Source organism: Mustela lutreola, chromosome X (genome assembly GCF_030435805.1).
Source record: "Mustela lutreola isolate mMusLut2 chromosome X, mMusLut2.pri, whole genome shotgun sequence".
Lineage (NCBI taxonomy): Eukaryota > Metazoa > Chordata > Mammalia > Carnivora > Mustelidae > Mustela > Mustela lutreola.
The window spans coordinates 65,138,672-65,161,104 of NC_081308.1; the positions used below are offsets into that span (position 1 = coordinate 65,138,672).

Consider the following 22,433-nt stretch of genomic DNA (forward strand, 5'->3'; position numbering starts at 1 on the left):
CTGAGCTGAAGGTAAGGCTTTAACCCACTGAGCCACCCAGGTGCCCCCTCTTAGACTTCTTTTCTTTTTTTTTTTTCAAAGATTTTATTTATTTATTTGACACTCAGAGATGACAAGTAGACAGAGAGGCAGGCAGAGAGAGAGAGGAGGAAGCAGGCTCCCCGCTGAGCAGAGAGCGCGATGTGGGGCTTGATCCCAGGACCCTGAGATCATGACCTGAGCTGAAGGCAGAGGCTTTAACCCACTGAGCCACTCAGGCGCCCCTAGACTTATTTCTTAAAGAATGGTTCCTTGAATGTCAAATTCCAAATTAATGTGTGGGGAAGAAATGACACAAGAATTTTAAAATTAACACACTTTTCACGGTTAACTGTCACAACAGCATGAGAAAAAAAGGAAGCAGAAAAGAAAAAGCCAGTGTGTCAAAGATTTTGTTAAAAATACTTTAGAGATAAGCTTAGATCACACTTTGATGTAAGAGTCCCAGATAGACACTCTCAAATTTTTCACATGCTGCAAATAGAACAGAAATCATGTATTTAAATTCACTCTTATGAAAATGGCCCACCCTCTTCCCTTCAACAGGGTCTGAATGTGATCAATTATGGAATGCTCTAATTCCGACTTTTCATTATACATTCAACCCATGTACACAGAGAAGAGTTAACATAAGCAAGCCTATCCTCAGGCCTGCTTTGCAAGGCTGGCCTTAGCTGGCACCTGGGGCAAACTGGTTATAGGCAAACAGTTCCCTATCCCGGCAGAAAGCTTTTCCTAACTGATAAAGGTGGCTCACTATGCCTAGATTACCGGTAGAAATAATGTGGATTCTATCGAACATGTACTTTCCTTCTGAGAAGTGAATTTTGGTACACGTGAAGCAGAAGGTGCCAGTGTGATCAGTCTGCAATAAAAACACGGGCTGCTGTGTCTCTATCAAACAGGCTTCCCTGGCAGCAACAGTGCATACGTGGTGCTGCATTTTTGTTGCTGGAGGATATACTCTGTTACTGCTCACCGGAGGCAGAACATATGGAAACCCGCATACAGATTTCTCCACATCCTCCTCTTTCTTCTTCCCTTAATGACAATTTTTTGGAACGGTTATATATCCTTATTGTGCTGCTGTCATATATCTTGGCTGTGAGTACAACTGCATGCTGAGGACTATGACCGAGTGACCCCCAACAAACCATCTATTTTCTGATATTAAGATGCCAAATTATGTATTCTCCTCTAGGTTTCAAAACTGGATTTTTATAACCACAATTACATACATCTATTTACATTAATGATAATTAGATGTTTGGGGTGTTATTCTTATTGTCAAATTTGTTAAAATCATTGGATTAGATCTGTCAATAAAAGAGGCTACATCTACAGAACATAAACTCACAGCTTGGCAGCTACTTCTGACTTAGAACAAAATGTCAAGCCACTCTTTAGGGGGAAAAAAAAGCTAGGCAGATCATTCTGTTTTGTTTTGAGATGGTACCTTTCTTCAAAAAAAAGGAAAATGAAGAAAAGAAAAAAAGGTGGTACATTTGTTTCCTTAACTTGTTCCCAGCAAGATACTTTAGTGATGCAAAAGTCCTTTTTAGATCTCAAGCTGTTGGTCTCAGTTGTAATATATCCTACTTTTAGTTAGTGACGTTACTATGAAGTTCCAGATAAAAACAGTCATTCTTATTTTAAATTTTAAAAAGTTCAAGAATTTCTCTCTACTTAGATGACTTCAAGGAGTGTAAAAAATCCCTTAGTGGCCCACTGTAGCTAACTTCCAGCAACCCTGCCTCAAATCTATATATGTTCTCTCTAAACTGTCTAAAGTAGTTCTCTAGGTACAGTTAGAAAATGAGGGAGTTTCTCCTAACAAACTATAGCTGTTGACTTTTATTACCACATTATCTTCTTTTAATACTTCCAAATGCATACTTACCCTCATCCCTGATGCCAGAAATGTCCACGCTATCAATCTTCTGTTAGGTTCTTCTCCATGGGAACAAACCATACTTCAGGGCCATGAGAGAATTCATTGCAGCTTCTGTGACTAAAAATTACAGTTGGTAAGGAAATGATGAGTCAAGTATAAAAATAAATTACAAGATGGGATTGGGAGGGAGACAAACCATAAGTGACTCTTAATCTCACAAAACAAACTGAGGGTTTCTGGGGGGAGGGGGTTTGGGAGAAGGGGGTGGGATTATGGACATTGGGGAGGGTATGTGCTTTGGTGAGGGCTGTGAAGTGTGTAAACCTGGTGATTCACAGACCTGTACCCCTGGGGATAAAAATATATGTTTATAAAAAATAAAAAATTAAAAAAAAATTACAAGGGCATTCACCACAGCTGACATGTAAGAAGTAAATAATCTTCAACAAGCCAATTTTTAATTTATAAGATTGTAAGCATGCCCCATCAATGCAACCAGAATACTTGTTTCCACATAAAGAACATTCTTTTCCTGTAGCCAAATTATATAATAAAATTGCTTAATCGGTACAGAATTTGAACAGGTGGCATAATTAGATAAAATAAATGCTCAATAACATTAGACTAAGACAGCCTCACATTTCAGGAAGTTTATATACCAAAAGTTTAAAGGTGGTTTTGGTTGAATGATGGGATTATAGCTTATTTTGACTGTATTTTTTATATCCTGTGTTATCTGAATTGTTTATAAGTACCTCTTCACTTTATAACCAGGAACAATAGCACTTCCATTTTGAAATAATCTAGGAAAAATAACCACTTATTAAAATTAATAGAAAACAATCTAATTTTTGGCTATATATGGCATCAAATAAGCAAGGAATGACTTAAGAAATATTAGAGATTCACCGGATGAAAATTATGATTATTAGGATATAAAAAGAGTTTAATAAATGTTTTTAGAAGGGGAGAAGAAATGTTGCAAACACGTTAAATCTGACCAAATGAATGTCCAAATCAAATACTATTACAATATCCCCAAGTGAATTTTTTAGACAAAGCAGAATTTTTTTTAAAGATTTTATTTATTTATTTGACAGAGAGAGAGAGATCACAAGTAGGCAGAGAGGCAGGCAGAGAGAGAGAGGCAGAAACAGGCTCCCTGCTGAGCAGAGAGCCTGATTTGGGGCTCAATCCCAGGACCCTGAGATCATGACCTGGACCGAAGGCAGAGGCTTAACCCACTGAGCCACCTAGGTGCCCCTAGACAAAGCAGAATTTTACAAAATAGTTCTTGCAGTAATTTACTTGAGAGAGAGAGAGACACCGAGAGAGCAAGAGTGAGAGACAATGTGCACAAGCAGGGTGAGAGGCAGAGCAGGAGAGAGAATCCTCCAACAGACTCCCCACCGAGCACAGAGCCTGATGAGGGGCTTGTTTCTAGGACCCTGAGATCATGACCTGAGCCAAAACCAAGAGTCGGCCACTTAACCAACTAAGTCACCCAGGCACCCCCTACAAAATACTTCTTAAATTCAGTTAATAACAAATTAGGGAAGAGGAGCTAAAAAAATATTGAGAAAGAATAAATAAGTTTTACTATAACAAGAAGGGCATAGATTATGGGTCAGCAAACTAGAGCCAATGGGTCAAATCTGGCTGCCGACAGATTTTACATTAGTCGTCTGTGGCTGATTCTCCAAGCGAATGGTTGCAGAAGAGACTGTGTAGCCCACAAGCCTGAAGTATGAACTATCTGGGACTTCTACAGAAAATGTTTGCCAACCCTTGCGTAGACTCTTCAACTACGCTGTCTTATCCGTAGCCTCTGCTTTAAGGGAGCTCATGGAGGCCAAGAAAAGGCAAATTTATGAGGTACTACAATCCATTAGTACCACAAGGAAGCAGAAGGTAGAAGGTAGAGAAATAAAGGTTGGGGAAGCCAGCTGATTGCAAAAGAAGAATGAAGAGTGGGAAGAAGTTTTATTAAAAATGTGGGTGCTGGGGGCCACTCGAGGCCAATTAAATCACAATATCTTGCTTTGGTTTATTTTTAAAATTCCCCAGTTAATTCTCAAGTACAACCGTGATAGAAAACCACTAAGCTAGGGGAAATGGCAAACGCATAGCAGCTGCATAATGTCAATGGTGACGCACAAGAGCAACGATCCAAATGTACTGCTGTTAAGGTACCTAAGGGCTGCTTCAATCTAGTTCCCGTATTCAGTATTGTTCATTCAGAGTCCCACTAAATCCCCATCTTCCACCAGGTTCCACATGTTTACATACAGTAAACCCTATTAAAGTGGTAGACTGAGTGAGTCTTCATTTCCTGAGACCAAAAGAACCAAATTAGTATAGAAATTAGTATCAGGTATATAGTTGCATGAAAAACCCTCGGCAAAAAGAAACATTTGAAATTGTTAGGGTATGACTCTAGAGTGAAAATCACACACAATCCCCACTACATACCAGGATGAAACGTTTTTTAGAAGTCCAGCTTATATTGTGGCAAAGCCACTAGTTATGCAATTGCCTTTGTGACCCAGACATGTACCCATTCAGGGTGAACCTCTGAGGCAATCGTAGTGGCTGGTATTACAGCAACTTCAAAGAAATAAGCAAAGCAGGGTTTGACAGTTTCCCTTCCAACAATGATGTACAAATTCTGATACAATCATGAGGTGCTAACACTAGAAAGCATGATTTTGTCTCTATTATAGATTTCTTCTCTAAGCCCACAGATGGAAGCATTCCAACAGGCATGGAATAACATGGATAGAAAACAGATTCACAAATCTGAGAAGCACTGGGCTAATTCTGTCAGTTCTGGTTACAAATATATACCCATTTCCTTCTCTTTTTTTTTTGAACGACTTATTTATTTGAGAAAGAGAGAGAGAGTGCATGGTCGGGAGGGGGAGAGAGGGAATTGCAAGCAGACTCCCTGATGAGCGTGGGGCCTGATGCGGGGCTCCATGTCAGGACCCTGAGATCACAATCTGAGCCGAAACCAAAGGGTGGATGCTTAACTGACTGAGCTACCCAGGTGCCCCCACCACCTCCTTCTAAAGACCTGTTTATTGTCACAGCTGTTGCATAGCCCTTTATGATTAGGTTTTGTTTCACATTATCCAGTATTATATCTTCTCCACTGAGTAGAGTTGGTAGGATTAATCCATACATTGCCAGGGGCCTATAAACTGTCTAAGCATGAAAAAACATCACACAAAGATAAACTAAGCCAATTAGATGTGCTCAAACTCTTTGAAATTTGAGAAGAAACAATGGGAAAAAGTAATTAACAGTGAAATCTGAAGCTAATGGCAAAGCCAGGCAGAGGGAAGATGAATGAGGGAAAATGTAGCTAAGACAGGAGAATAGAAAGCTGAATCAAGTCAATGGAACAGTGAACACTATTCCACTAATTCCATGTGCTTAATCCCTAGAGCCACCATAGATGAATTTCCATGTCACTGTTCTTGAGATTCCTGTGAAATCGCTATTTTCCTTACTACGTGTATCTATCTGTCTGATAAACACCTGCTTCTTGACCTAAGCCTAAGCCTGTGTCTTATTTCTTGAAACCAGAAATCCTATGTAATTTAGAAAATAGTAAGGAGTTGGGCTACATGAACAGAACTTTGGCAGGAAATGTGAAATATTCAGACCTGATTATTACCTGGTGCTGGGATAGAAAGCAGATACATCCACCACAACCCTGGCTGGTTTTAAGAACCTCAAAGTGTGGCAAAGTTATTGTCACAGGACCACACATCTAGTGAATGTAAGTTTGACACAATCACAACAGATAAAAATTCAGATGACTAAGGAAGATCACAGATGGGTGAGTGCTTTTGAAATTAGAAAATTTCAAAAGTGTCTTTATGGTATTACTTCAGACTATGGCATCTGGCTTGACTTAGTTACTCTCCAACATTTATACATTTATACTTAAGTACAAGTTGGAAAAGACAGAGCATCTTTAGAAATGAATATGTGAAATGATGAGCATATATACTTAGAGGTCAAGATGTAAAAATGTAATACAAACACATCTGAATTAAATGGTAGCCACACTCATAGTCCCATCTAAAGTAAACTGTCCCAGCCAGAGGTAGTTCTGGAGAAAAGTCCTAGACAGCAATAAATTTTAGAATATGACCTGTCCTGGGACGCCTGGGTGGCTCAGTGGGTTAAGCCACTGTCTTCGGCTCGGGTCATGATCCTAGGGTCCTGGGATCGAGCCCCAAATCGGGCTCTCTGCTCAGCAGGGAGCCTGCTTCCTCCTCTCTCTCTGCCTGCCTCTCTGCCTGCTTGTCATCTCTCTCTGTCAAATAAATAAATAAAATCTTTAAAAAAAAAAAAAAAAGAATATGACCTGTCCTGTCATCCAAAGGAGAATGTACCAGGTGTAGAATACGCCACCCAAGTGCTGTGTTACTGCATAACTCAGAAAGTGACTACCCAAGCAGCCGTGAGCTAAGCCACTGAAATTCTTGCACTAAACAATGAAGTTTGTGAAATGCAAAGACAGTAAGGCCCATAGCCAAGAGAGTTGAACCGTAAAGGACAGAGTTGGGAAACATGAGATACAGCCAAGGATACCAGGGAGATAAGCAAGGTTTAATGATGAGTAATTGAAAATTTATGAGGATACAGACTACAAAGCTAGGAGGAAAACTAAAGCTTGAGTAGATATGAGGAATCAGAAACAAAAAATGAGAAAAGGAGCGATAAAGAGGAATTAAAACATGATGTATGACATGGTATCCACAATTAATACTGTACTGAATACTGAAAATATGCTAAGAGAATAGATTTCAGGTGCCTTCCTAGAAAATTTTAAGTAAGTAAGAAGATAGTTTGGCGTCCGACTATAGTAATCATTTCACAATGTATATCAAAACATTGGGTCTATACATTAACTATATCCAATATTTATTTTTTAAAAATATGTTAAAGGTGACATACCAGAAGTAGGATATAAGCCCCTATTGTTGATGTTCCCAGATTGGTCTTTGAATCACCATGTCTAATCCTCAGAGGGGAAACTGAATTTTATTTTTTAAATTATCTTTATTCGAATACAGGGTTTTCTGTATTTGAATTCATAGGCAATCCTTGTCTATCTTGGAGGCTGGCCACGCTTAGCTGTAGGTGGTCCAAATCTCCTGGATGGTCCAAGAGAAGTCTGGTTCTTGAAAACAAAGGAGCCAACAATACCAGAAATCACTAACAGGATTCCAGCCACAACTGAAGCTCACCAAGAATGTGAGTATTCTGGAATTGGCCAGGGAATCACATCTGGGAATAAGGAAGTGAGAATCTCCCCCACATATTTTAAGAGAAAAACAGTCCCTAATAGTCCATGACAAAACTGCTAATGAAGCATTTAAAGCTATCAATGATGATCCTTGTAAGGGATCTGGTAACTATTGCAAAAGAGCAACCTAAAAGGTTTTCTGTTCACGGCCTCATTGTTCTGAGCTGGAGCAAAAAGCAGGCACAGACAACACACACATCAGTGTAGTACTATGTTCCAATAAATGTGGATCTGTAGACACAGTACATTTAACCTATGCCTGGAGTCGGCACACTTTATGTGAGGGGCTAACGTTTTAGGTTGTGGACCAGAGTCCACTGCAACTATTCAGTACTGCTGCAGCACAAAAGGAACCGTAGCAACAGAGAATAAGCATGATCCTCTGTTCCAACAAAACCACATATTTGCAAAAACAAGCTGCCATGTGGGCCAGAGCTGGCCAAACCTTAGTCTATGCCAACTATCTGGACACTATTACCTTACCAGCAATATTATTTATGGAAGTATTAACTGATCAGTATCCCTGTTAATTTTCCACTCACTACGTACAAAGGGTAATTTTATCAGTACTGTCCACTGGCAGAATGCAGTGTTTATGCTGAATTCCAGCAGGCACATACTGATATGCGCAGCAAGCAGCTCTAGCCCTTGGTGTGCCTGCACCTGAGCTAACATTGTGTAAGCAGTGTATTTTCAGTTGTGACTCTGACTCCTTTGATTCCTCTTTTTGGGGTAGAAGAAAACATAACCCCATGGATATTGTCCAACACAGACATCACGCAGGAGCATGGGGATGGGGAGAATACTCAAAGGTGAAAAGATGATGATAAACACACAGTGAATAGCTGTGTGGGGGGGAATGCTAGTTCATCCAAAGTGGTTATTTCCAGAAACTGAAGGGACCTACACATCCCTCACACCATTTCTCTTGCACATCTGTATTCCCCTTGGAAAACAAACCCTTTGCACGTGTCCCTGTCCTGGAAGAAGACAGTGACAAGGGCCCCATGAGGAGGTAGGATATCCCAACAGCGAAGAATATGCTCGTCACACTGTAGTGCTTCAAGTATAGTAAGGTAGTTAGGATCTTTGGAGTGTGACACAAACAGTTCCACTACTGGCTCCCTGTGGCATGCTGGGGACACCACCTCTCTGATCCTCAGCTTTATTATCTACAAAGTAGGAATAAATCAGACTCCCCAGACTTACTGTTAAGTTAAAATGAGATGATAAATATGTGTAAAGCACTTGCCCAGAACAGGAAAGGCACTAATAATTAACTGATAATCACTGTTGTTATTACATGACCTCAGGCACAAAGTTTTTAAAAGTCATGCATGGGTGCTCCTACAGGTGTGATGGCTAGCCTAGAGAGAGAGACAAAAGAAAAAAAAACCAGACCTGCTGTCAACAAAAGAGCAGATAATAGGAACAGGGAAGCCCTAGTTCAAATAACAAAAGCCAGATTTATACAACCCATTTTGGCCCATATAGAGAAAGAGATGGGAAGACTTGCTTTCTGACGGCATGCTAATACTCATATCCTTATACAAGACTGATGTTTTAAAATAAGCTGTGAAGGAGGACGCCTGGGTGGCTCAGTCAGTTAAACGTCTGCCTTTGGCTCAGGTCATCATCCCAAGGTCCTGGGATTGAATTCTGCATTAGGATCCTTGCTCAGTGGGGAGTCTGCTTCTCTCTCTCCCTCTGCCTGCCGCTGCCCCTGCTTGTGCTCTCTCTCTCTTGCTCTCGGACAAATAAATAAATAAAATCTTAAAAAAATAAGTTGTGAAGGACATGGAATATAGGGACTCCCTTTGTATAAATGGCTAGCCCAGGCTTCTCCTTAGGGAAAAGACAATTTTCCTATCATTTCAGTTCCCTGTGCAGGCTAATTATCTAAATACTGGCAGTAGAAATTATCCAAATATGCCAGAGATCATATGAGGAGCATTATGCTATGAAGGCACCATCTCAAGACCATCCTCATGGGAAAAGGTGACCTTTATTACTTTTATGAAAAATGGCAGACACCAATGAATGATCTGGCATTCCTAAAAAAGCTTAAAGTCAGGGTGGGCCTCTGCAGAGGTATCCCATGATGGTCATACTATATATGCTGCCTACTTTAACTCTGGACCATTTAAGTGCTCACTGGAGCCTATCAGGAGGCAGACCCCTTAGGAGCTAAAAACAAATACTAGTCCAGTTGATTTAAGTGCAATCCCGAAGACCCTGCTGCCTCTGAAATTAGTAACCCAAAGTGCTATATACTTGGCTGCCACTGAAATAATGAGCCTCTGCTATGAGCAGACTTCTGACAAGATATATGTAGCTCCACTGCCTGATAAAAACTCCCAACAAATTTGGTTAAAAAGAACAGACTCTCCCCATAAGGGAAGTATAATTAGTGTCATATTGACAATATTTGTGACATGTAGTTCATGCTACCTGGTTTACTTGGGAACCATTACAGTTTGGATCCTTTGCAGGGGTGATCACAGACTGGGTAAGCATGTAATTTACCCCAACTGTTCTAAGGAGGATGTACTACAGAATAAACTGCAGGCTTTAAAGGCACTGGTCCCCACAAATGACATTTCTATGAGCCTCCCTGACAAGAGTCAGAGCAGTTGTCCTTTCTTTCCCTATTTACCTAAATCACCAAGAGAATCCCCTCTTCTGTTACACATTCACTCATGTGGAAGAGCTAGCAGACTCTCTAAAACATTTTCCAAAAGACATCCTTCACAATTCAGCCTAGGGAGGGGTTACAAAAAGGAGAAAGATTGCTCTCATCATCTGTGACCCTCCCAGACTCAGCTCAGTCAGCCTCCACTGTACTGAAAGACGTGTTAAGTATTAAAAAGGAGAATGGAGGGGGGGGTCTCTGGGTGGCTCAGGCAAGTAAGCATCCGACTCTTGATTTCAGCTCAGGTCATGCTCTCAGGGTTGCGGGATCAGCCCCACATCGAGCTTCACACTCAGCATGGAGTCTGCTTGGGACTCTCCCTCTTCTTCTCCCTCTGCCCCTCCCCCAACTTGTGCTCACTCACTCACTTGATCCTTTGCTCCCAAATAAATAAAATCTTTTTTTTTAAAGGGAGAGTGGGAAGTGGGGGAAAACCACAAGGTGTTGCTTAGTCTAACCCACCCATTTTTTTACCCCATTTTCATACCCTAATGGAAAAACGTGTGATGTAACATTTATGATACTTTATGCTCTTACTGTTTCTTTATTCCTTTCTTTACTTTTACAAGAATGACAGTTCCATGATGGCAGAACTCTGTTATTATCTAGAATAGTCTCTGGCAACTAGTGAGCACTTAATAACTGTCCATTTAGAGGAAGGGAGGAAGTTCCACATCACAATCATTTCTTCTCTACCTCCAACTGGGGAACCTCCACCCAAACCACTTGCAACTTACCAAGAATTCCCAACTGCCTCACAAGGACATCCATGGCAATGGCGATTCATTCTGGCTTGCTGATGAACCCACTGGGCAAGAAGCCTCAACATAAGTGACAGGTAGGTCTTAGTGTTGCTCTTGACCAATGACAAGGTTCTGGCTGCCCAAGAATCTGCATTTTTAACGGGCATCCCAGGTGATTTTCTGCATAAAAAATTTTTACACCATGAACATTCCCTTCACTGGGCAAGAACAATTTCAGAGGCTATTATAAAAATCTTTCAGTGTGCTGGGTTAGAGCCTCTGCTTTCAGCTCAGGTCATGATCCCAGGGTCCTGGGATCGAGCCCCGCATCGGGCTCTCTGCTCAGCGGGGAGCCTGCCTCCCACCCGCTCTGCCTACTTGTGATCTCTGCCTGTCAAATAAATAAATAAAAATCTTTATAAAAAAATCTTTCAGTGTGGAATAAAAAACATTTCTGTCTTACATGGCCTCCTTGGACTCAAATGGAACCTAGAGGAAGCACTGGGTAGAAGACACAGCGCTGGCTTACATTCAAATCTATTTCCTACACCAACCAGATATAATCTAGCAATATCAGCAATTCCCTCATCTGCAAAAATGGAAGAATAAAAAAAGGAAAGGTTCTCATTACTTTCTAACATAGTCTAAACATTTTAAGACATTTTTTAAATTCATACTGTGATGGGGAAAATATCAAGTAATCACCTAACACCAACTAAGACCACCTTCCCTGCCCCTTCCCACTAACTGGGCTAGCCCACCAAAGCCACTAGCCACTTACCAAGACTTCACAATGAGTAGATAGCCATGCGCAGGACATTGATCTAAGCCTCTCCCAATTCTCTAGTAACCTCACTGGGCCAGGCAGGGTTCAATATACCTCTTCACCAGTGGCATGGCTTCTGATCACACTTGGTGCCACCTGGAGAGAAGAAACAAATGTTAAGACCGAATAGCCAAGGTTTGAGATATAGCTTTGATTTAGTTTTACCACCTTAGTCAAGTCATCCAGCCCACACCATGGACCTCAGATTTTGCTCTCTTCTTTATCTGGCAGACTGTTGCAATGTCAACAATTATTATTTAATAGTAATTCCTGTATCCATTTTAAATGAGATTAACTTGGATACTGAGACACCAAGTAACCACCTGTATCAAAGTGTTAGAACTCAGATATTAACTCTTGCTGATCTTCCTAGCTGCCTGCAAGTCTTTTCCCCTCTTTAGACCCTCTGAGTGGGGGTAAACTTGATTCCTTGGGGGTCCTTCTCTGTCTGGCAGTTATGACCCTCCATTCTGTAATTCTAGCTAAAAGAGCTCCCTAAAAGTGGATGAAACCTCCATCTATCCGGTCATTGGATGGCATTTGGTTCACATTAATGAGGAAAGGTAACAAAACCCTGGGCTCTGGGTCAAGGTCTGTCATTCACAGTCTCACTTCCCACCAGGACTCACTTTAACTGTGTGTGAAAAGGAATTCAACTATCTATTGCCTTATCTGATGCCCAGGTTACCAAAATGATCAAAGGGAGCTAGGTAGGCCAATGGCTACTCCCCTATCTCCCAAGACTCAACCACTAGGAAGAATGGGACTCTGAGACCTAAGACCCACACAGGATTAAGCCAAGGATCCCCAAGGGTCCTTTCTTTCTAAGAAAGCAGCCTAATGTCTCTAAGTTTCCCAGTACTCAGCTGCTCAGCATGAAAAGCAACCCAGAAATCTGGCAATTCAGCAAGGGCCCACAGCCCAAGCTATTAAAATGATTAGATGCTGGCAGTACCAGCAAATGCAACTAGGTTCCTTGTTACCCAGTGAGAGGCAGACAACCCTTGAGCCCCAGGAAAATTCAAGCAGTTTCTCAGGGCTCATTTTTAACTACTGCATTCCCTGTAGGCAAAAATGTCTTAGAATCTACTAGTAATGATGAGAACCAGGCAGAAAGCTCTCCCATCATAAGTGGGGAATATTTCATGCTGCCAGGCATGGGGAAAGGGAGCAGGAGCCTTGATCAGCTTAAACCATCTCTTTATTGGATAAAGTAAAGCAGCTGTTACTAGACAAAGATCTGCACACCTACAAGCAGCAGCAGCCACTAGCAATTGAGCTTATTACAGCCATGAGGGACAAGAACAGGAAAGAAATTTGTATAGGGCATAATTGGGAAATAATGGCAAATGTAAATGTTGACACCTCACCATAACTGCCTGCACTAAGGAGCCAAGAACAGAAAGTGGTTCGTAGTTAATGCCTCTCTCTGAAGACAGAGATCTTACTTCCACCACTCCCTTCTCCCACTCCACCTAGCTCTTTTCTAAACTAAACTACTCCAGTTACCAGCCCCCTTGCCACTCAATTTATTCCACTTCTGTTTAAGTCAACAAATTTCAAAATGGGAATACTTTCTATGTCTGACTAACTTTTAAAGTCATGAATGTACACTGTGAAAAAAATTCCAGAAATATGTTAAGGATGGAAAGTAAAAATTGCAGAATCCCAGGAAGTTTAACATTTGGGGTATGTTTCTCCAATTACTTTCATGTACACAAACATTAATTTTTATTTCACAAAAACTGGATGAAAACCATACTATTGCCCTCTAGCTTTTTTTTTTTTTTAAAGATTTCATTTATTCATTTGACAGAGAGAGATCACAAGTAAGCAGAGAGGCAGGCAGAGAGAGAGGAAGGAAAGCAGGCTCCCTGTTGAGCAGAGAGCCCGATCGTGACCGGAGCCGAAGGCAGCGGCTTAACCCACTGAGCCACCCAGGCGCCCCGCCCTCTAGCTTTTTTTTTCAGTTAATATACTTGAGAATCTTCCCAAGTAAAATATTCATCTACAAGACTATTTTTATTTTTAATGCCATGTTGTAATATTACCTGAGTAATATTTTATCTACCCAAATGATTATGCATGAATAGATCAAAATTTACCTACCCAAATGATCACTCATGAATAGCTAAGGTTTTTTCCCCCACTTTTTATTGCTATGAACATTGTAAACATTCCCATACCTACATCTTTTAGAATATCCTTAGAATATTTCTTTAGAATTTCTTTAGGATATTTTGGGGTATATCCCTAGAAATGAAACTGTGTGGTCAAAAGACATATAATACTTATTTTGCCATAATATATATAGACAAACTGCCCCTACAAAGAACTACACTGAAACTGGATAACCCCACCAACACCAGTATAACATTTTTTAGTTATTTGCCCTTGTGATAGGTATTAAATGAATACATTTTTTTATGAATTCAAACATTTATTACTAGGAGAATTACAAAGATGAGTAAGATACAGTCTCTGTCCTTGAGACTAAATGAAGGGAGACAGACAGAAACTGGTAACATTTACCATTATCATTATCATGTTCATGATGAAGAGAAATTAGAGTTCAGTTTGTGGTGCTTCCTAAAATGACTCTGCAGCTATTGCTAATAGAAAAGGTCGAAAAGAGTATTATTTGATAGTACTCCAAATTAAAAATCAATTTTCTAATATTCCAAGGAGTTGTACTAATCCTCAATCACCTAGGTGGCATTCTGATGTGACTTCATTGTTTTTCCTTCATCAAGTCTAAGTTAAGAACCAAGTAGAAGCTGCTGGGAAAATGACCCATTTCCCTGCCCCACCCCCCACCAGCCCCAGGCAGTAAAGTGAATGAAGTGTAGGTGATGCTTTACTGGAAGGATTCATTGGCACTGGACCAGGACTTCCATCTTTCCTTCTCCTACCATTTCCAGTAAACAGTGAGCTGTAACCATTTTCCTTAAGATGTCAAATGGCTTCTCTCCCTGGAATCTCACTGCCAGGCAGATCTGCTTACACATAGGCTGCAGTAGTATCCATCCCAACTTGGGAAATACAGATAAGAATAAAAAGAAACTATTTTTTTTTAGTACCACGTGGGTCAGATACAGATGAGCTCAAAGCGGACACCACCACAGTCATTTTAAAAACCTATCCAACAAGGGCGCCTGGGTGGCTCAGTGGATTAAGCCACTGCCTTCGGCTCAGGTCATGATCTCAGTGTCCTGGGATCGAGCCCCGCATCCGGCCCTCTGCTCAGCAGGGAGCCTGCTTCCCCCTCTGTCTCTGCCTGCCTCTCTGCCTACTTGTGATCTCTCTGTCAAATAAAAGAAATAAAATCTTTAAAAAAAAATAAAAAAATATAAAACCCTATCCGACAAAGATGGATGAATATGTAATAAAACAAATACAGCAAAATGTTAATTGCAACATCTAATTGGTAGGTAGATCGGTTTTCAATATACAATTCTTCAACTTTTCTGTATGTGTATTTAAAATTTTTCCATATTAAGATGCTGGGAAAAATCCAACAAGCAGCTCAAAAAACAATGCTGTGAGGGCCTTTCCTACCATTTTACTCCTAGAATGAGACTATTCTATATTCTCTCTTTTTTGTTTTAGATATAGCTTTCTTGAATTGGACTTGGGAGCTCTCAACTTTTTAATTACATGAAATGAATCACAATATACCCACAGGCAGGTTACCAAGACAATGTGTGGAGGTTAGGGAGGGTAAAGGGGAAGGCCCTAAGCTCTTGGAAGTCCAGGCTTCCTAACTGTATGAAGTTTAAGTGAGTATTTCAGAAACCCCATTTCTTTGTCTGTTAGCATTCAGACCTGGTAAACATTTGCCTTGGCCTACCTTTCTGTTTTAGCTCACATTAGTTTGTTACTTTCCATATTCTCACTGCAAAAAGCTGTGCAGGAAGGAGGGGGGTCAAGGGATAAGGCACCAAGGTATGATATGGCCACATTCTTCAGTTAGGATTTAACAAAATCAATTTCTAGAGATGAAGCTCCAAACTTGATGCTGAAGTACATGGTATAACTGACTAACTGTTGGACCCTGGTGGAGGCCTTATAATCAATCTAGCCTCAAGTGTGTTCTAGCTGGCCCACCTGTAAAATAGGAAAAAGACCTGTTATAAAGAATAATGAATGAGGTAAATAAATGAGTTTCTGAGATGCTAAAAATATCTTTGGTGAATGGAGAGGAACATGAAACCATCACTGTCGCTTAGTAATCCAAAGCAGGGTAGGCAATGTTTTTCTGTAAAGGACAGGCCTTATGGGCCACCAGGTCTCTGATGTACTCAATGCTGCTGCTGCAGGACAGAAAGGCCACAGACAAAATATCAACAAATAACATGTGTTCCAACAAAACTTTATTTGCAAAACAAGGCAGTCCATGGGCTGCATTTGCCTACCCCTCATCTAGAACATGCAGTCCTACCTAAGAACACCACTTGAAGGATGACCTGAGGACTGAAAAGGGGATGAGTCTACAGATAGGAACCATTTAGCATGCCCTGGGCAGTGAGGATGAGGCTCCTGACCTGGCAGCTATCACCCAGGTCCCACCAAGGAAGAGGGTGTCAGCAGCAGTAATGGTAGCAACATCTGTTAAGTACCAAGGACTGAAATCCAAACACAAAAATAGCATTATCTCAGAAAAACTCTTTATATACGTAACTAGAAAGAAACAGCACGTTTCTGACCACATGCGTTGTGAATAACAGTTGACAGTCCAGAGCCTGTGGAGATCACCTTAGCAGGCACACGATAAATGTTTGTTGATGACTCATTCATTTATTCATCCAATAAACATTTACTGAGGCCTACTAATGTGCCAGGCTGGGCTCTGAAGAAGACACTGTCCCTGCCCTCAAGGAGCTTACAGTCTAACTGAGAACATAGGAAGGGAGACAGGCATATACACAGACAATTACAATACAACCTGGTAAGTGCTGCAACACTTATCAGGTTGTATTATAATGGCCGATGTAAAATTTCTTTCCAGGGGGCGCTGCTCCAGGCTGCTGCTGGCTGTAACATCAAGAGGGAGGAAGAGATTGTAGAAATCAAAGGTTAAGGCTTTTAGGCTATTTCAAATACCCACGCTCTCCCTAACTCCTGATCAGAGATAGGTTTGGGAACTAGACACTGGCCATGATGTAAAATGGGACTCCCACGCTTAAGACAGAGACATCCAGTAAAGGATCTTCTCAACTACCTCCTCTACAATACAAGCTCTGTTGTTTTGTTTTGCTTATTACACATCTGTGAACCTCCCCCCAACCGGCAGTAAGCCTCCTTTAACACCTGCAACTAACAAAATGATGAAAAATGGGGGCTTACAACTACCTGGATTAACCCAGTGTAATTCGATAGCAAAAAGCAGTAAGTAACAAATCACTGGGCACCTCTAAATCCTATAATCCCCACACTTCACTGAAAAAGTAAACATCAGAATGCTATTAAATACATGAGATAGTATAGAGCCCATAGATTGGGAATGATAATTTAGAAAGCTTTACTTAATAAATAAAATTAAACAGATTCTCTGGACCCCAAATAAGAGACCCAGCTTCAGGAAATGTTTTAATGTTTTCACCCCCAAACCTTTAAGAATATCTAAATTACCTATATAATAGTAAATAACAAAATAAATAAGAAATATGAAACAAGGAGGTAATACAATTTTCCCAACCACTTTTCAACACTGAGTGATAATAAGAGACTCCTTGAGGAGAGATTACTAGTGTTAACTAATCACTTGGTTCAGATGGTTTTATACAAAGACAGGATGGAATTTTTCTGTGCCCCATACTGTTCTTAATAAGGCCTAGGGTTTTAATGGCTCTTCTGTCTCTGCAACCAGTAAACTGAGCTGATGACATCAACAGATTGTTGCCATTTAACACTGAGGTCCCCGTCTTTGGACCCAATGTCTTCAAGGCCACTTTTACATGCTTAACATACTACTTCCCCCTGAAGTCTTCTTATTGCTCTTGCCTACACAGTTCCATTCTGCCACTGTCAGCCCACACTCACAATGCCTTCTCAGGTGTTACAGTCTGTTTCTCCTAGCATTTTACACCCCTGAAGAGCTCAATGTTATCTATAAATGTGGACATCACACTATGTCCATACCCTCCTCCAGATCACTCCTAAGTATTCAAAATAAGATCAGTCCCAGAACGGATGGGGGAGAGGGTTCTACTGTTTTGTGTCTTGTCTAAGTTGGTTTCTTTTTAGGGACAAAATGTTGCCATGTCTTCTTCCCACACCCAAAGCCAGGGTGTACCAATGCTATGCAGCAGCACTCAAGACTGCTCTCTATTTAAATAAAAACACAGGGCTATCTATTTAAAGGACAGACAAATGTTATCTCAAAATGGCTACCAAGAACCTGATATGTATCCCATTAAACAGTTGTCTTTGGAATCACAAACATTTCTTAACACTCGATGGCAACATATACCAGGAGTATATGTGCAACAAATCACTTTTGTTATTTGCAATAAACGACAGAGGATAACAGATCCTTATACGGAACACATAATACAGAGCTCTTACAAATACGTAACATTCAGACACAAATCGAATAGTTCACAAAACGCTAATAATTAACATTTGAGAGTTTGGCCTCACCAGAAATCAGAGAAATGGATAGTAAAACAAAGACACCATTCTCTTACATATAAGGTAGCAAAAAATTTTTTTCTAAATACCTAAATAGCTGGGTACAAAAAAATGACATAATGCTTTGAATGTTACTATATAGCAAATCTTTATAACGTTCTAACTTTTTGATGAACAATTCTAATTCTGGAACTCCATTCTATAAAGAAATAACTCAAAATAAACAAACAATAAAAACTAAATGAAAATAAAAAGACATTCATTACATCATTTAAAATACTGAAAATTTAAAATATTTCCATACAAGTAGATACCATGAAACCACTAGATGACAAATGCTAACAATGTTTAACGTGGAAAAATGCATGCTATAATGTTAAACACAAAACACAACATAAAATAGTACAAATACATGATCAACCATAGAAAAATGCAGGGAATGAAAAGACGTGAACACATTTATAAACACTGGGTCATTTCTGGGCAGTGAAATTACAGATCCTTTCCCCCCCAAACTTGATGGTTATCCTCAGATTAAGCTACAATGAATATTTACCAAATTTCTAGATTGAGGGAACTATTCAAACTTAAACAATGGAAGAAAAATTACAAAATAGACAGATATTTGACCACTTGCTTTCGAATCTCTACTAACCCAAAATTTAAAAACAAAAATTAAAAGGTAAACAATAACCTGATGTATGTAACACTGCAGAAATCTGAGTAACAGCCTTTATCTGAAGAACACTTTCAAATAGAACAATAACACTAAACTAAAACTCCAATAGATAAATCCGTATAAGACCTGAACTAACATCATACCAAAGAAAATTAAACTGCTAAGAAATATATGGAGGAAAAAGGAGTCCAAACTCACTAATAACCAAAGAAATGCAAAATTAAAACACTACTGTTTTTTATTCATAAGATTTATTTTTTAAAACAAACACCACTCAATGCCTGTGAGAGTAAAAACTGGTATGACCTCTTCAGAATGAAATCTGTCGATACATATTGAGTGTTAAAAACGCTGACAATAGTAATTCCACTGCAGAGAATCCATCCTAACCAATAATAAAAAAGAAATGCATGTATGTTCAGTCTTTTATTATAAGAAAAAAATTCTCCTTTATTATTGAACATTTGCATTAACACACCAAAACATTAATAATGGGTAACCAAAAAAAAAAAAAATCTCTACTGCAGCAAAAGACTGCTGTCTCAAAGCATTTGACCAGATCTCAAATCAGGCTAAACAAGAAGGGTGTGTCCAGTCTGCTGCAGTCGGCCATTTTAAACCCTCTGCAGAACAAAAAGCAGAGAAGACAAGGGTAGATAAGGATGGCCACCTCCATAGGCTCCAAATCAACAATTCTTCACTTTTTGTCTTCTCCATATGTAGCCCTGTACAATGCACTGAATAAAAAACGGCCAAGAGCAAACAGGTCGCCTTTCTTAAACAGCACAGGTAAATTACAAACGAAATTTGAAATCATAAAAGAAGGGTATTTTAAATTTTGAATCCTCATTTCAGGGTAATAAAGCATAATGTTTAAGAGCACAGCATTATGGAGTCATACAACTTGGATAAAAATCCAGTTTCAGCCATCCAAATGGATGTAAAGCCTTGGGCAAATTACTTAATCATGTGTCCCCTACATTTCTCATTTGTAAAATATGAATAATGGTACTGCTATTTCATAAGATTATCGAGAGTACTAAATGAGTTAAGGCATGTAAAAGCATGAGTAGCATGTAGACCAGCACCTGGCATATAGTTTTATGTGCTACAGACATTTAAACAGGATTATTACTATAGAGAAATGGGCTCAGAGAAGGAAAAGGACCAGTATGAGATCACTGTGAGGATTATTGGGCAACCGCGGTCTCTTCTATTTTGAATCCTGTGCCCTCTGTGCTACATATTTAAGTGCTAAACTATTAGTTTTAACGATTTACAGTAGAAATTCATTGACAGCCCTCTGAGATCCACGACAGTACAGCTACCTAAAAAAAAAAAAAAAAAATCTTTCCCCTGGTTCAAGTTTTACAGAAAAAAAAAAATAATTTAGAGGAAAGGATATGAACCCAGATCACCTTCATACCACCATTACCATCTGCCCAAATTCTAGGTTTAAAGTGTAACAAGCACTTGGAAACACAGCCAAATCCTCACACCAGTATTCTGCAGTGGGAGAAATCAAGGGCTTCTGACCAACATAACAATAAATTTTCACAATACTGCAATCACTGTGTTCTGCTGCTCTGATGGAATGAGAGAATGTGTCCAGAGCCAAGTACAGTGTCCCAAAGTCTGACAGAGAGCCCTCCAAATGTGTATTGCCGGAATGTGGCCTGGCTCCAGTGCTCCAATTTTATGCATTTCCTACACATAGTCAGCTGCCGAAACCTTTTAGACAGTCATCTCCTCCCCATTTTCAAACCCACATATTATCAAAGGGCCAGTGAAAGGCTAAGATTCTGGGTGAGTTTCCGGTGGATTTAGCCACAGCCTAAGACATCTCCCAGTCGACAGATCCCTTCACCCAACCAGAAAGGTAGATTCTACTTCTCTGCAGGGCCCCCTAGCCCAAGATGGCCAAGCAAAGACAACTTACCTCCCCCCTCGCCTTTTTGCAATCTTAATTACACCCACGGCGCTCGCCTCCCCTCCCCGTCATTCCGTCTGAAATACGCCTGCGCCCCTCTCTCATCCTAAAGCCAACAGTCACAATGTCGTCTCAAGTACGCATGCGCGCCTTCACTTTCCCTCCCAACTGCTGCTGCCAACTGCGTACTAGAAACTTTGCTTTCTTAGTTACGCATTCGACACCCCGCCCGCGCCCCCAGCAACGCCCCCAGCAACGCCCCAAGCTTGCGCGTGCTCACCTCCCCTCTCCCCAGCTGGGGCCCCTTCCCTCCGGATCAAGGCCTTCTCAAATATACAAGGGCGATCCCGCGGCTCCCCCAACCTCTCAAATACACATGCGCACCAAGCCCGTCCTCTCCTAGGCCCAGCCCTCCCTCCTCCGTTTCTTATATATACTTGCCTGATGCATGTATATATATCGGTAAAGCTGTGCCCCACTACTAAAGGAGGGACACTACCAGCATTTCCTAATGGGGGTCCGTGTGATACACTAGGGAAATGGAAACATTGCAGGGGACTGCAGAGAGCAAATCTCGACGGAATCCGCCCCGGCCCCCAGGGAGGAGCTGGAGGACCCTCAGTCTCCGTAATAAGACCCACTACCCAGAACAAAGGCAAAAAAAGCTCTCATAATTGGATAAGCCTACTCCTAAGGCCCATCCTTTAAATACACCTCTGCTACGTACGAGGAAGCCCAAATTTTTTAACAACGTTATGGAAAATACCGACGCTCGTGTGCCTCAACCATGATTAGAGTAAAGGAGTCTGTAGCCTTTCACAATGGAAAGTACACGCTCAACATCCTTTTGTAGGTTTGAGACCGATGCTGTCCCCCACTTTTTCTTCTCATGAACCGGTAGAATACACAGATTAAGGATCTCCCCGTCCCGAGTTCCCTCCGCCGCCCTCCATGTTCTTCTCCTACCTTCTGGCTGAATCGAGCGTCGTAGCACAAATTCTTAGTGCTGGCCGCCGGAAGAGAGGGTAGAGGGAGCAGCGGCACAGATTCCGCGGGTCTAGGGTGGCTCCACAGGCCAAGGTAGAACTGGACTGGCGAAAGAGAACCAGCGTAGCCTTAAGCCGCAGTGCTGATGCAAGTTAAAGGACTGCTTCTCCGAGATCGCCGCAGTAGGCTTCTGGCGCATGCGCTGAGTATGCCCTCTTCTCTCCACCCCCACCCATTACCGCCTGTCGGAGGTTAAACAGGCTGCCTTCACCTTTTCCTCAGAGCCGGGGTCCCTAGCCCATCCGGCTTCTTCCATGTTTTCTCCCCTTGGTCTCACCGGCCTCCGTCACCATCCCTTCTTCAGCCCATCCTTTCTTCATCAATGCCTCTCCTATTCTTAGCTCACCATTTCATTGCCAAGTCTCCCCGTTGGCTGCCTTTATTTGCTCTTTTTGTTCTTTTCGTCGTTGTATAAGTTTTATTGAGACAAAATTTTGTGTCTTACAGTGCACCAACTTAAGGTGTACAATGCAATGGATTGTAGTATATTCAGAGTTGTACAGCCGGCACCGTGATTTTAGAATTTTTCATTAATCCAAAAAGAAACCTCATGCCATTAGCATATCTTTGTGTTCTTTACATTTTTGTTTAAACATGTAATGTTTTAACATTGACATTTTATTT

The 22,433-nt window shown here is 40.8% G+C and overlaps 1 long non-coding RNA gene across 9 annotated transcripts in view; it reads right to left on the bottom strand.

Annotated features, from left to right (window-relative positions):
* LOC131820867 (uncharacterized) overlaps positions 1 to 21,959 on the bottom strand; it is a 45,735-nt gene extending 23,776 nt beyond the window's left edge. For 4 of the 9 annotated variants that reach the window (XR_009349803.1, XR_009349799.1, XR_009349800.1 and 1 more), the window contains exons 1-3: positions 21,729 to 21,958; positions 11,476 to 11,616; positions 1,940 to 2,050 (exon numbers count right to left, since the gene is read on the bottom strand). This is a non-coding gene — a long non-coding RNA (uncharacterized LOC131820867). Of the gene's footprint in view, positions 1 to 1,939; positions 2,051 to 10,688; positions 10,875 to 11,475; positions 11,617 to 20,771; positions 20,891 to 21,728 lie in introns of those variants that run through there. The other 5 variants (XR_009349806.1, XR_009349801.1, XR_009349805.1 and 2 more) reach the window with 4 other exon arrangements.
* Positions 21,960 to 22,433: the final 474 nt, after the last annotated feature.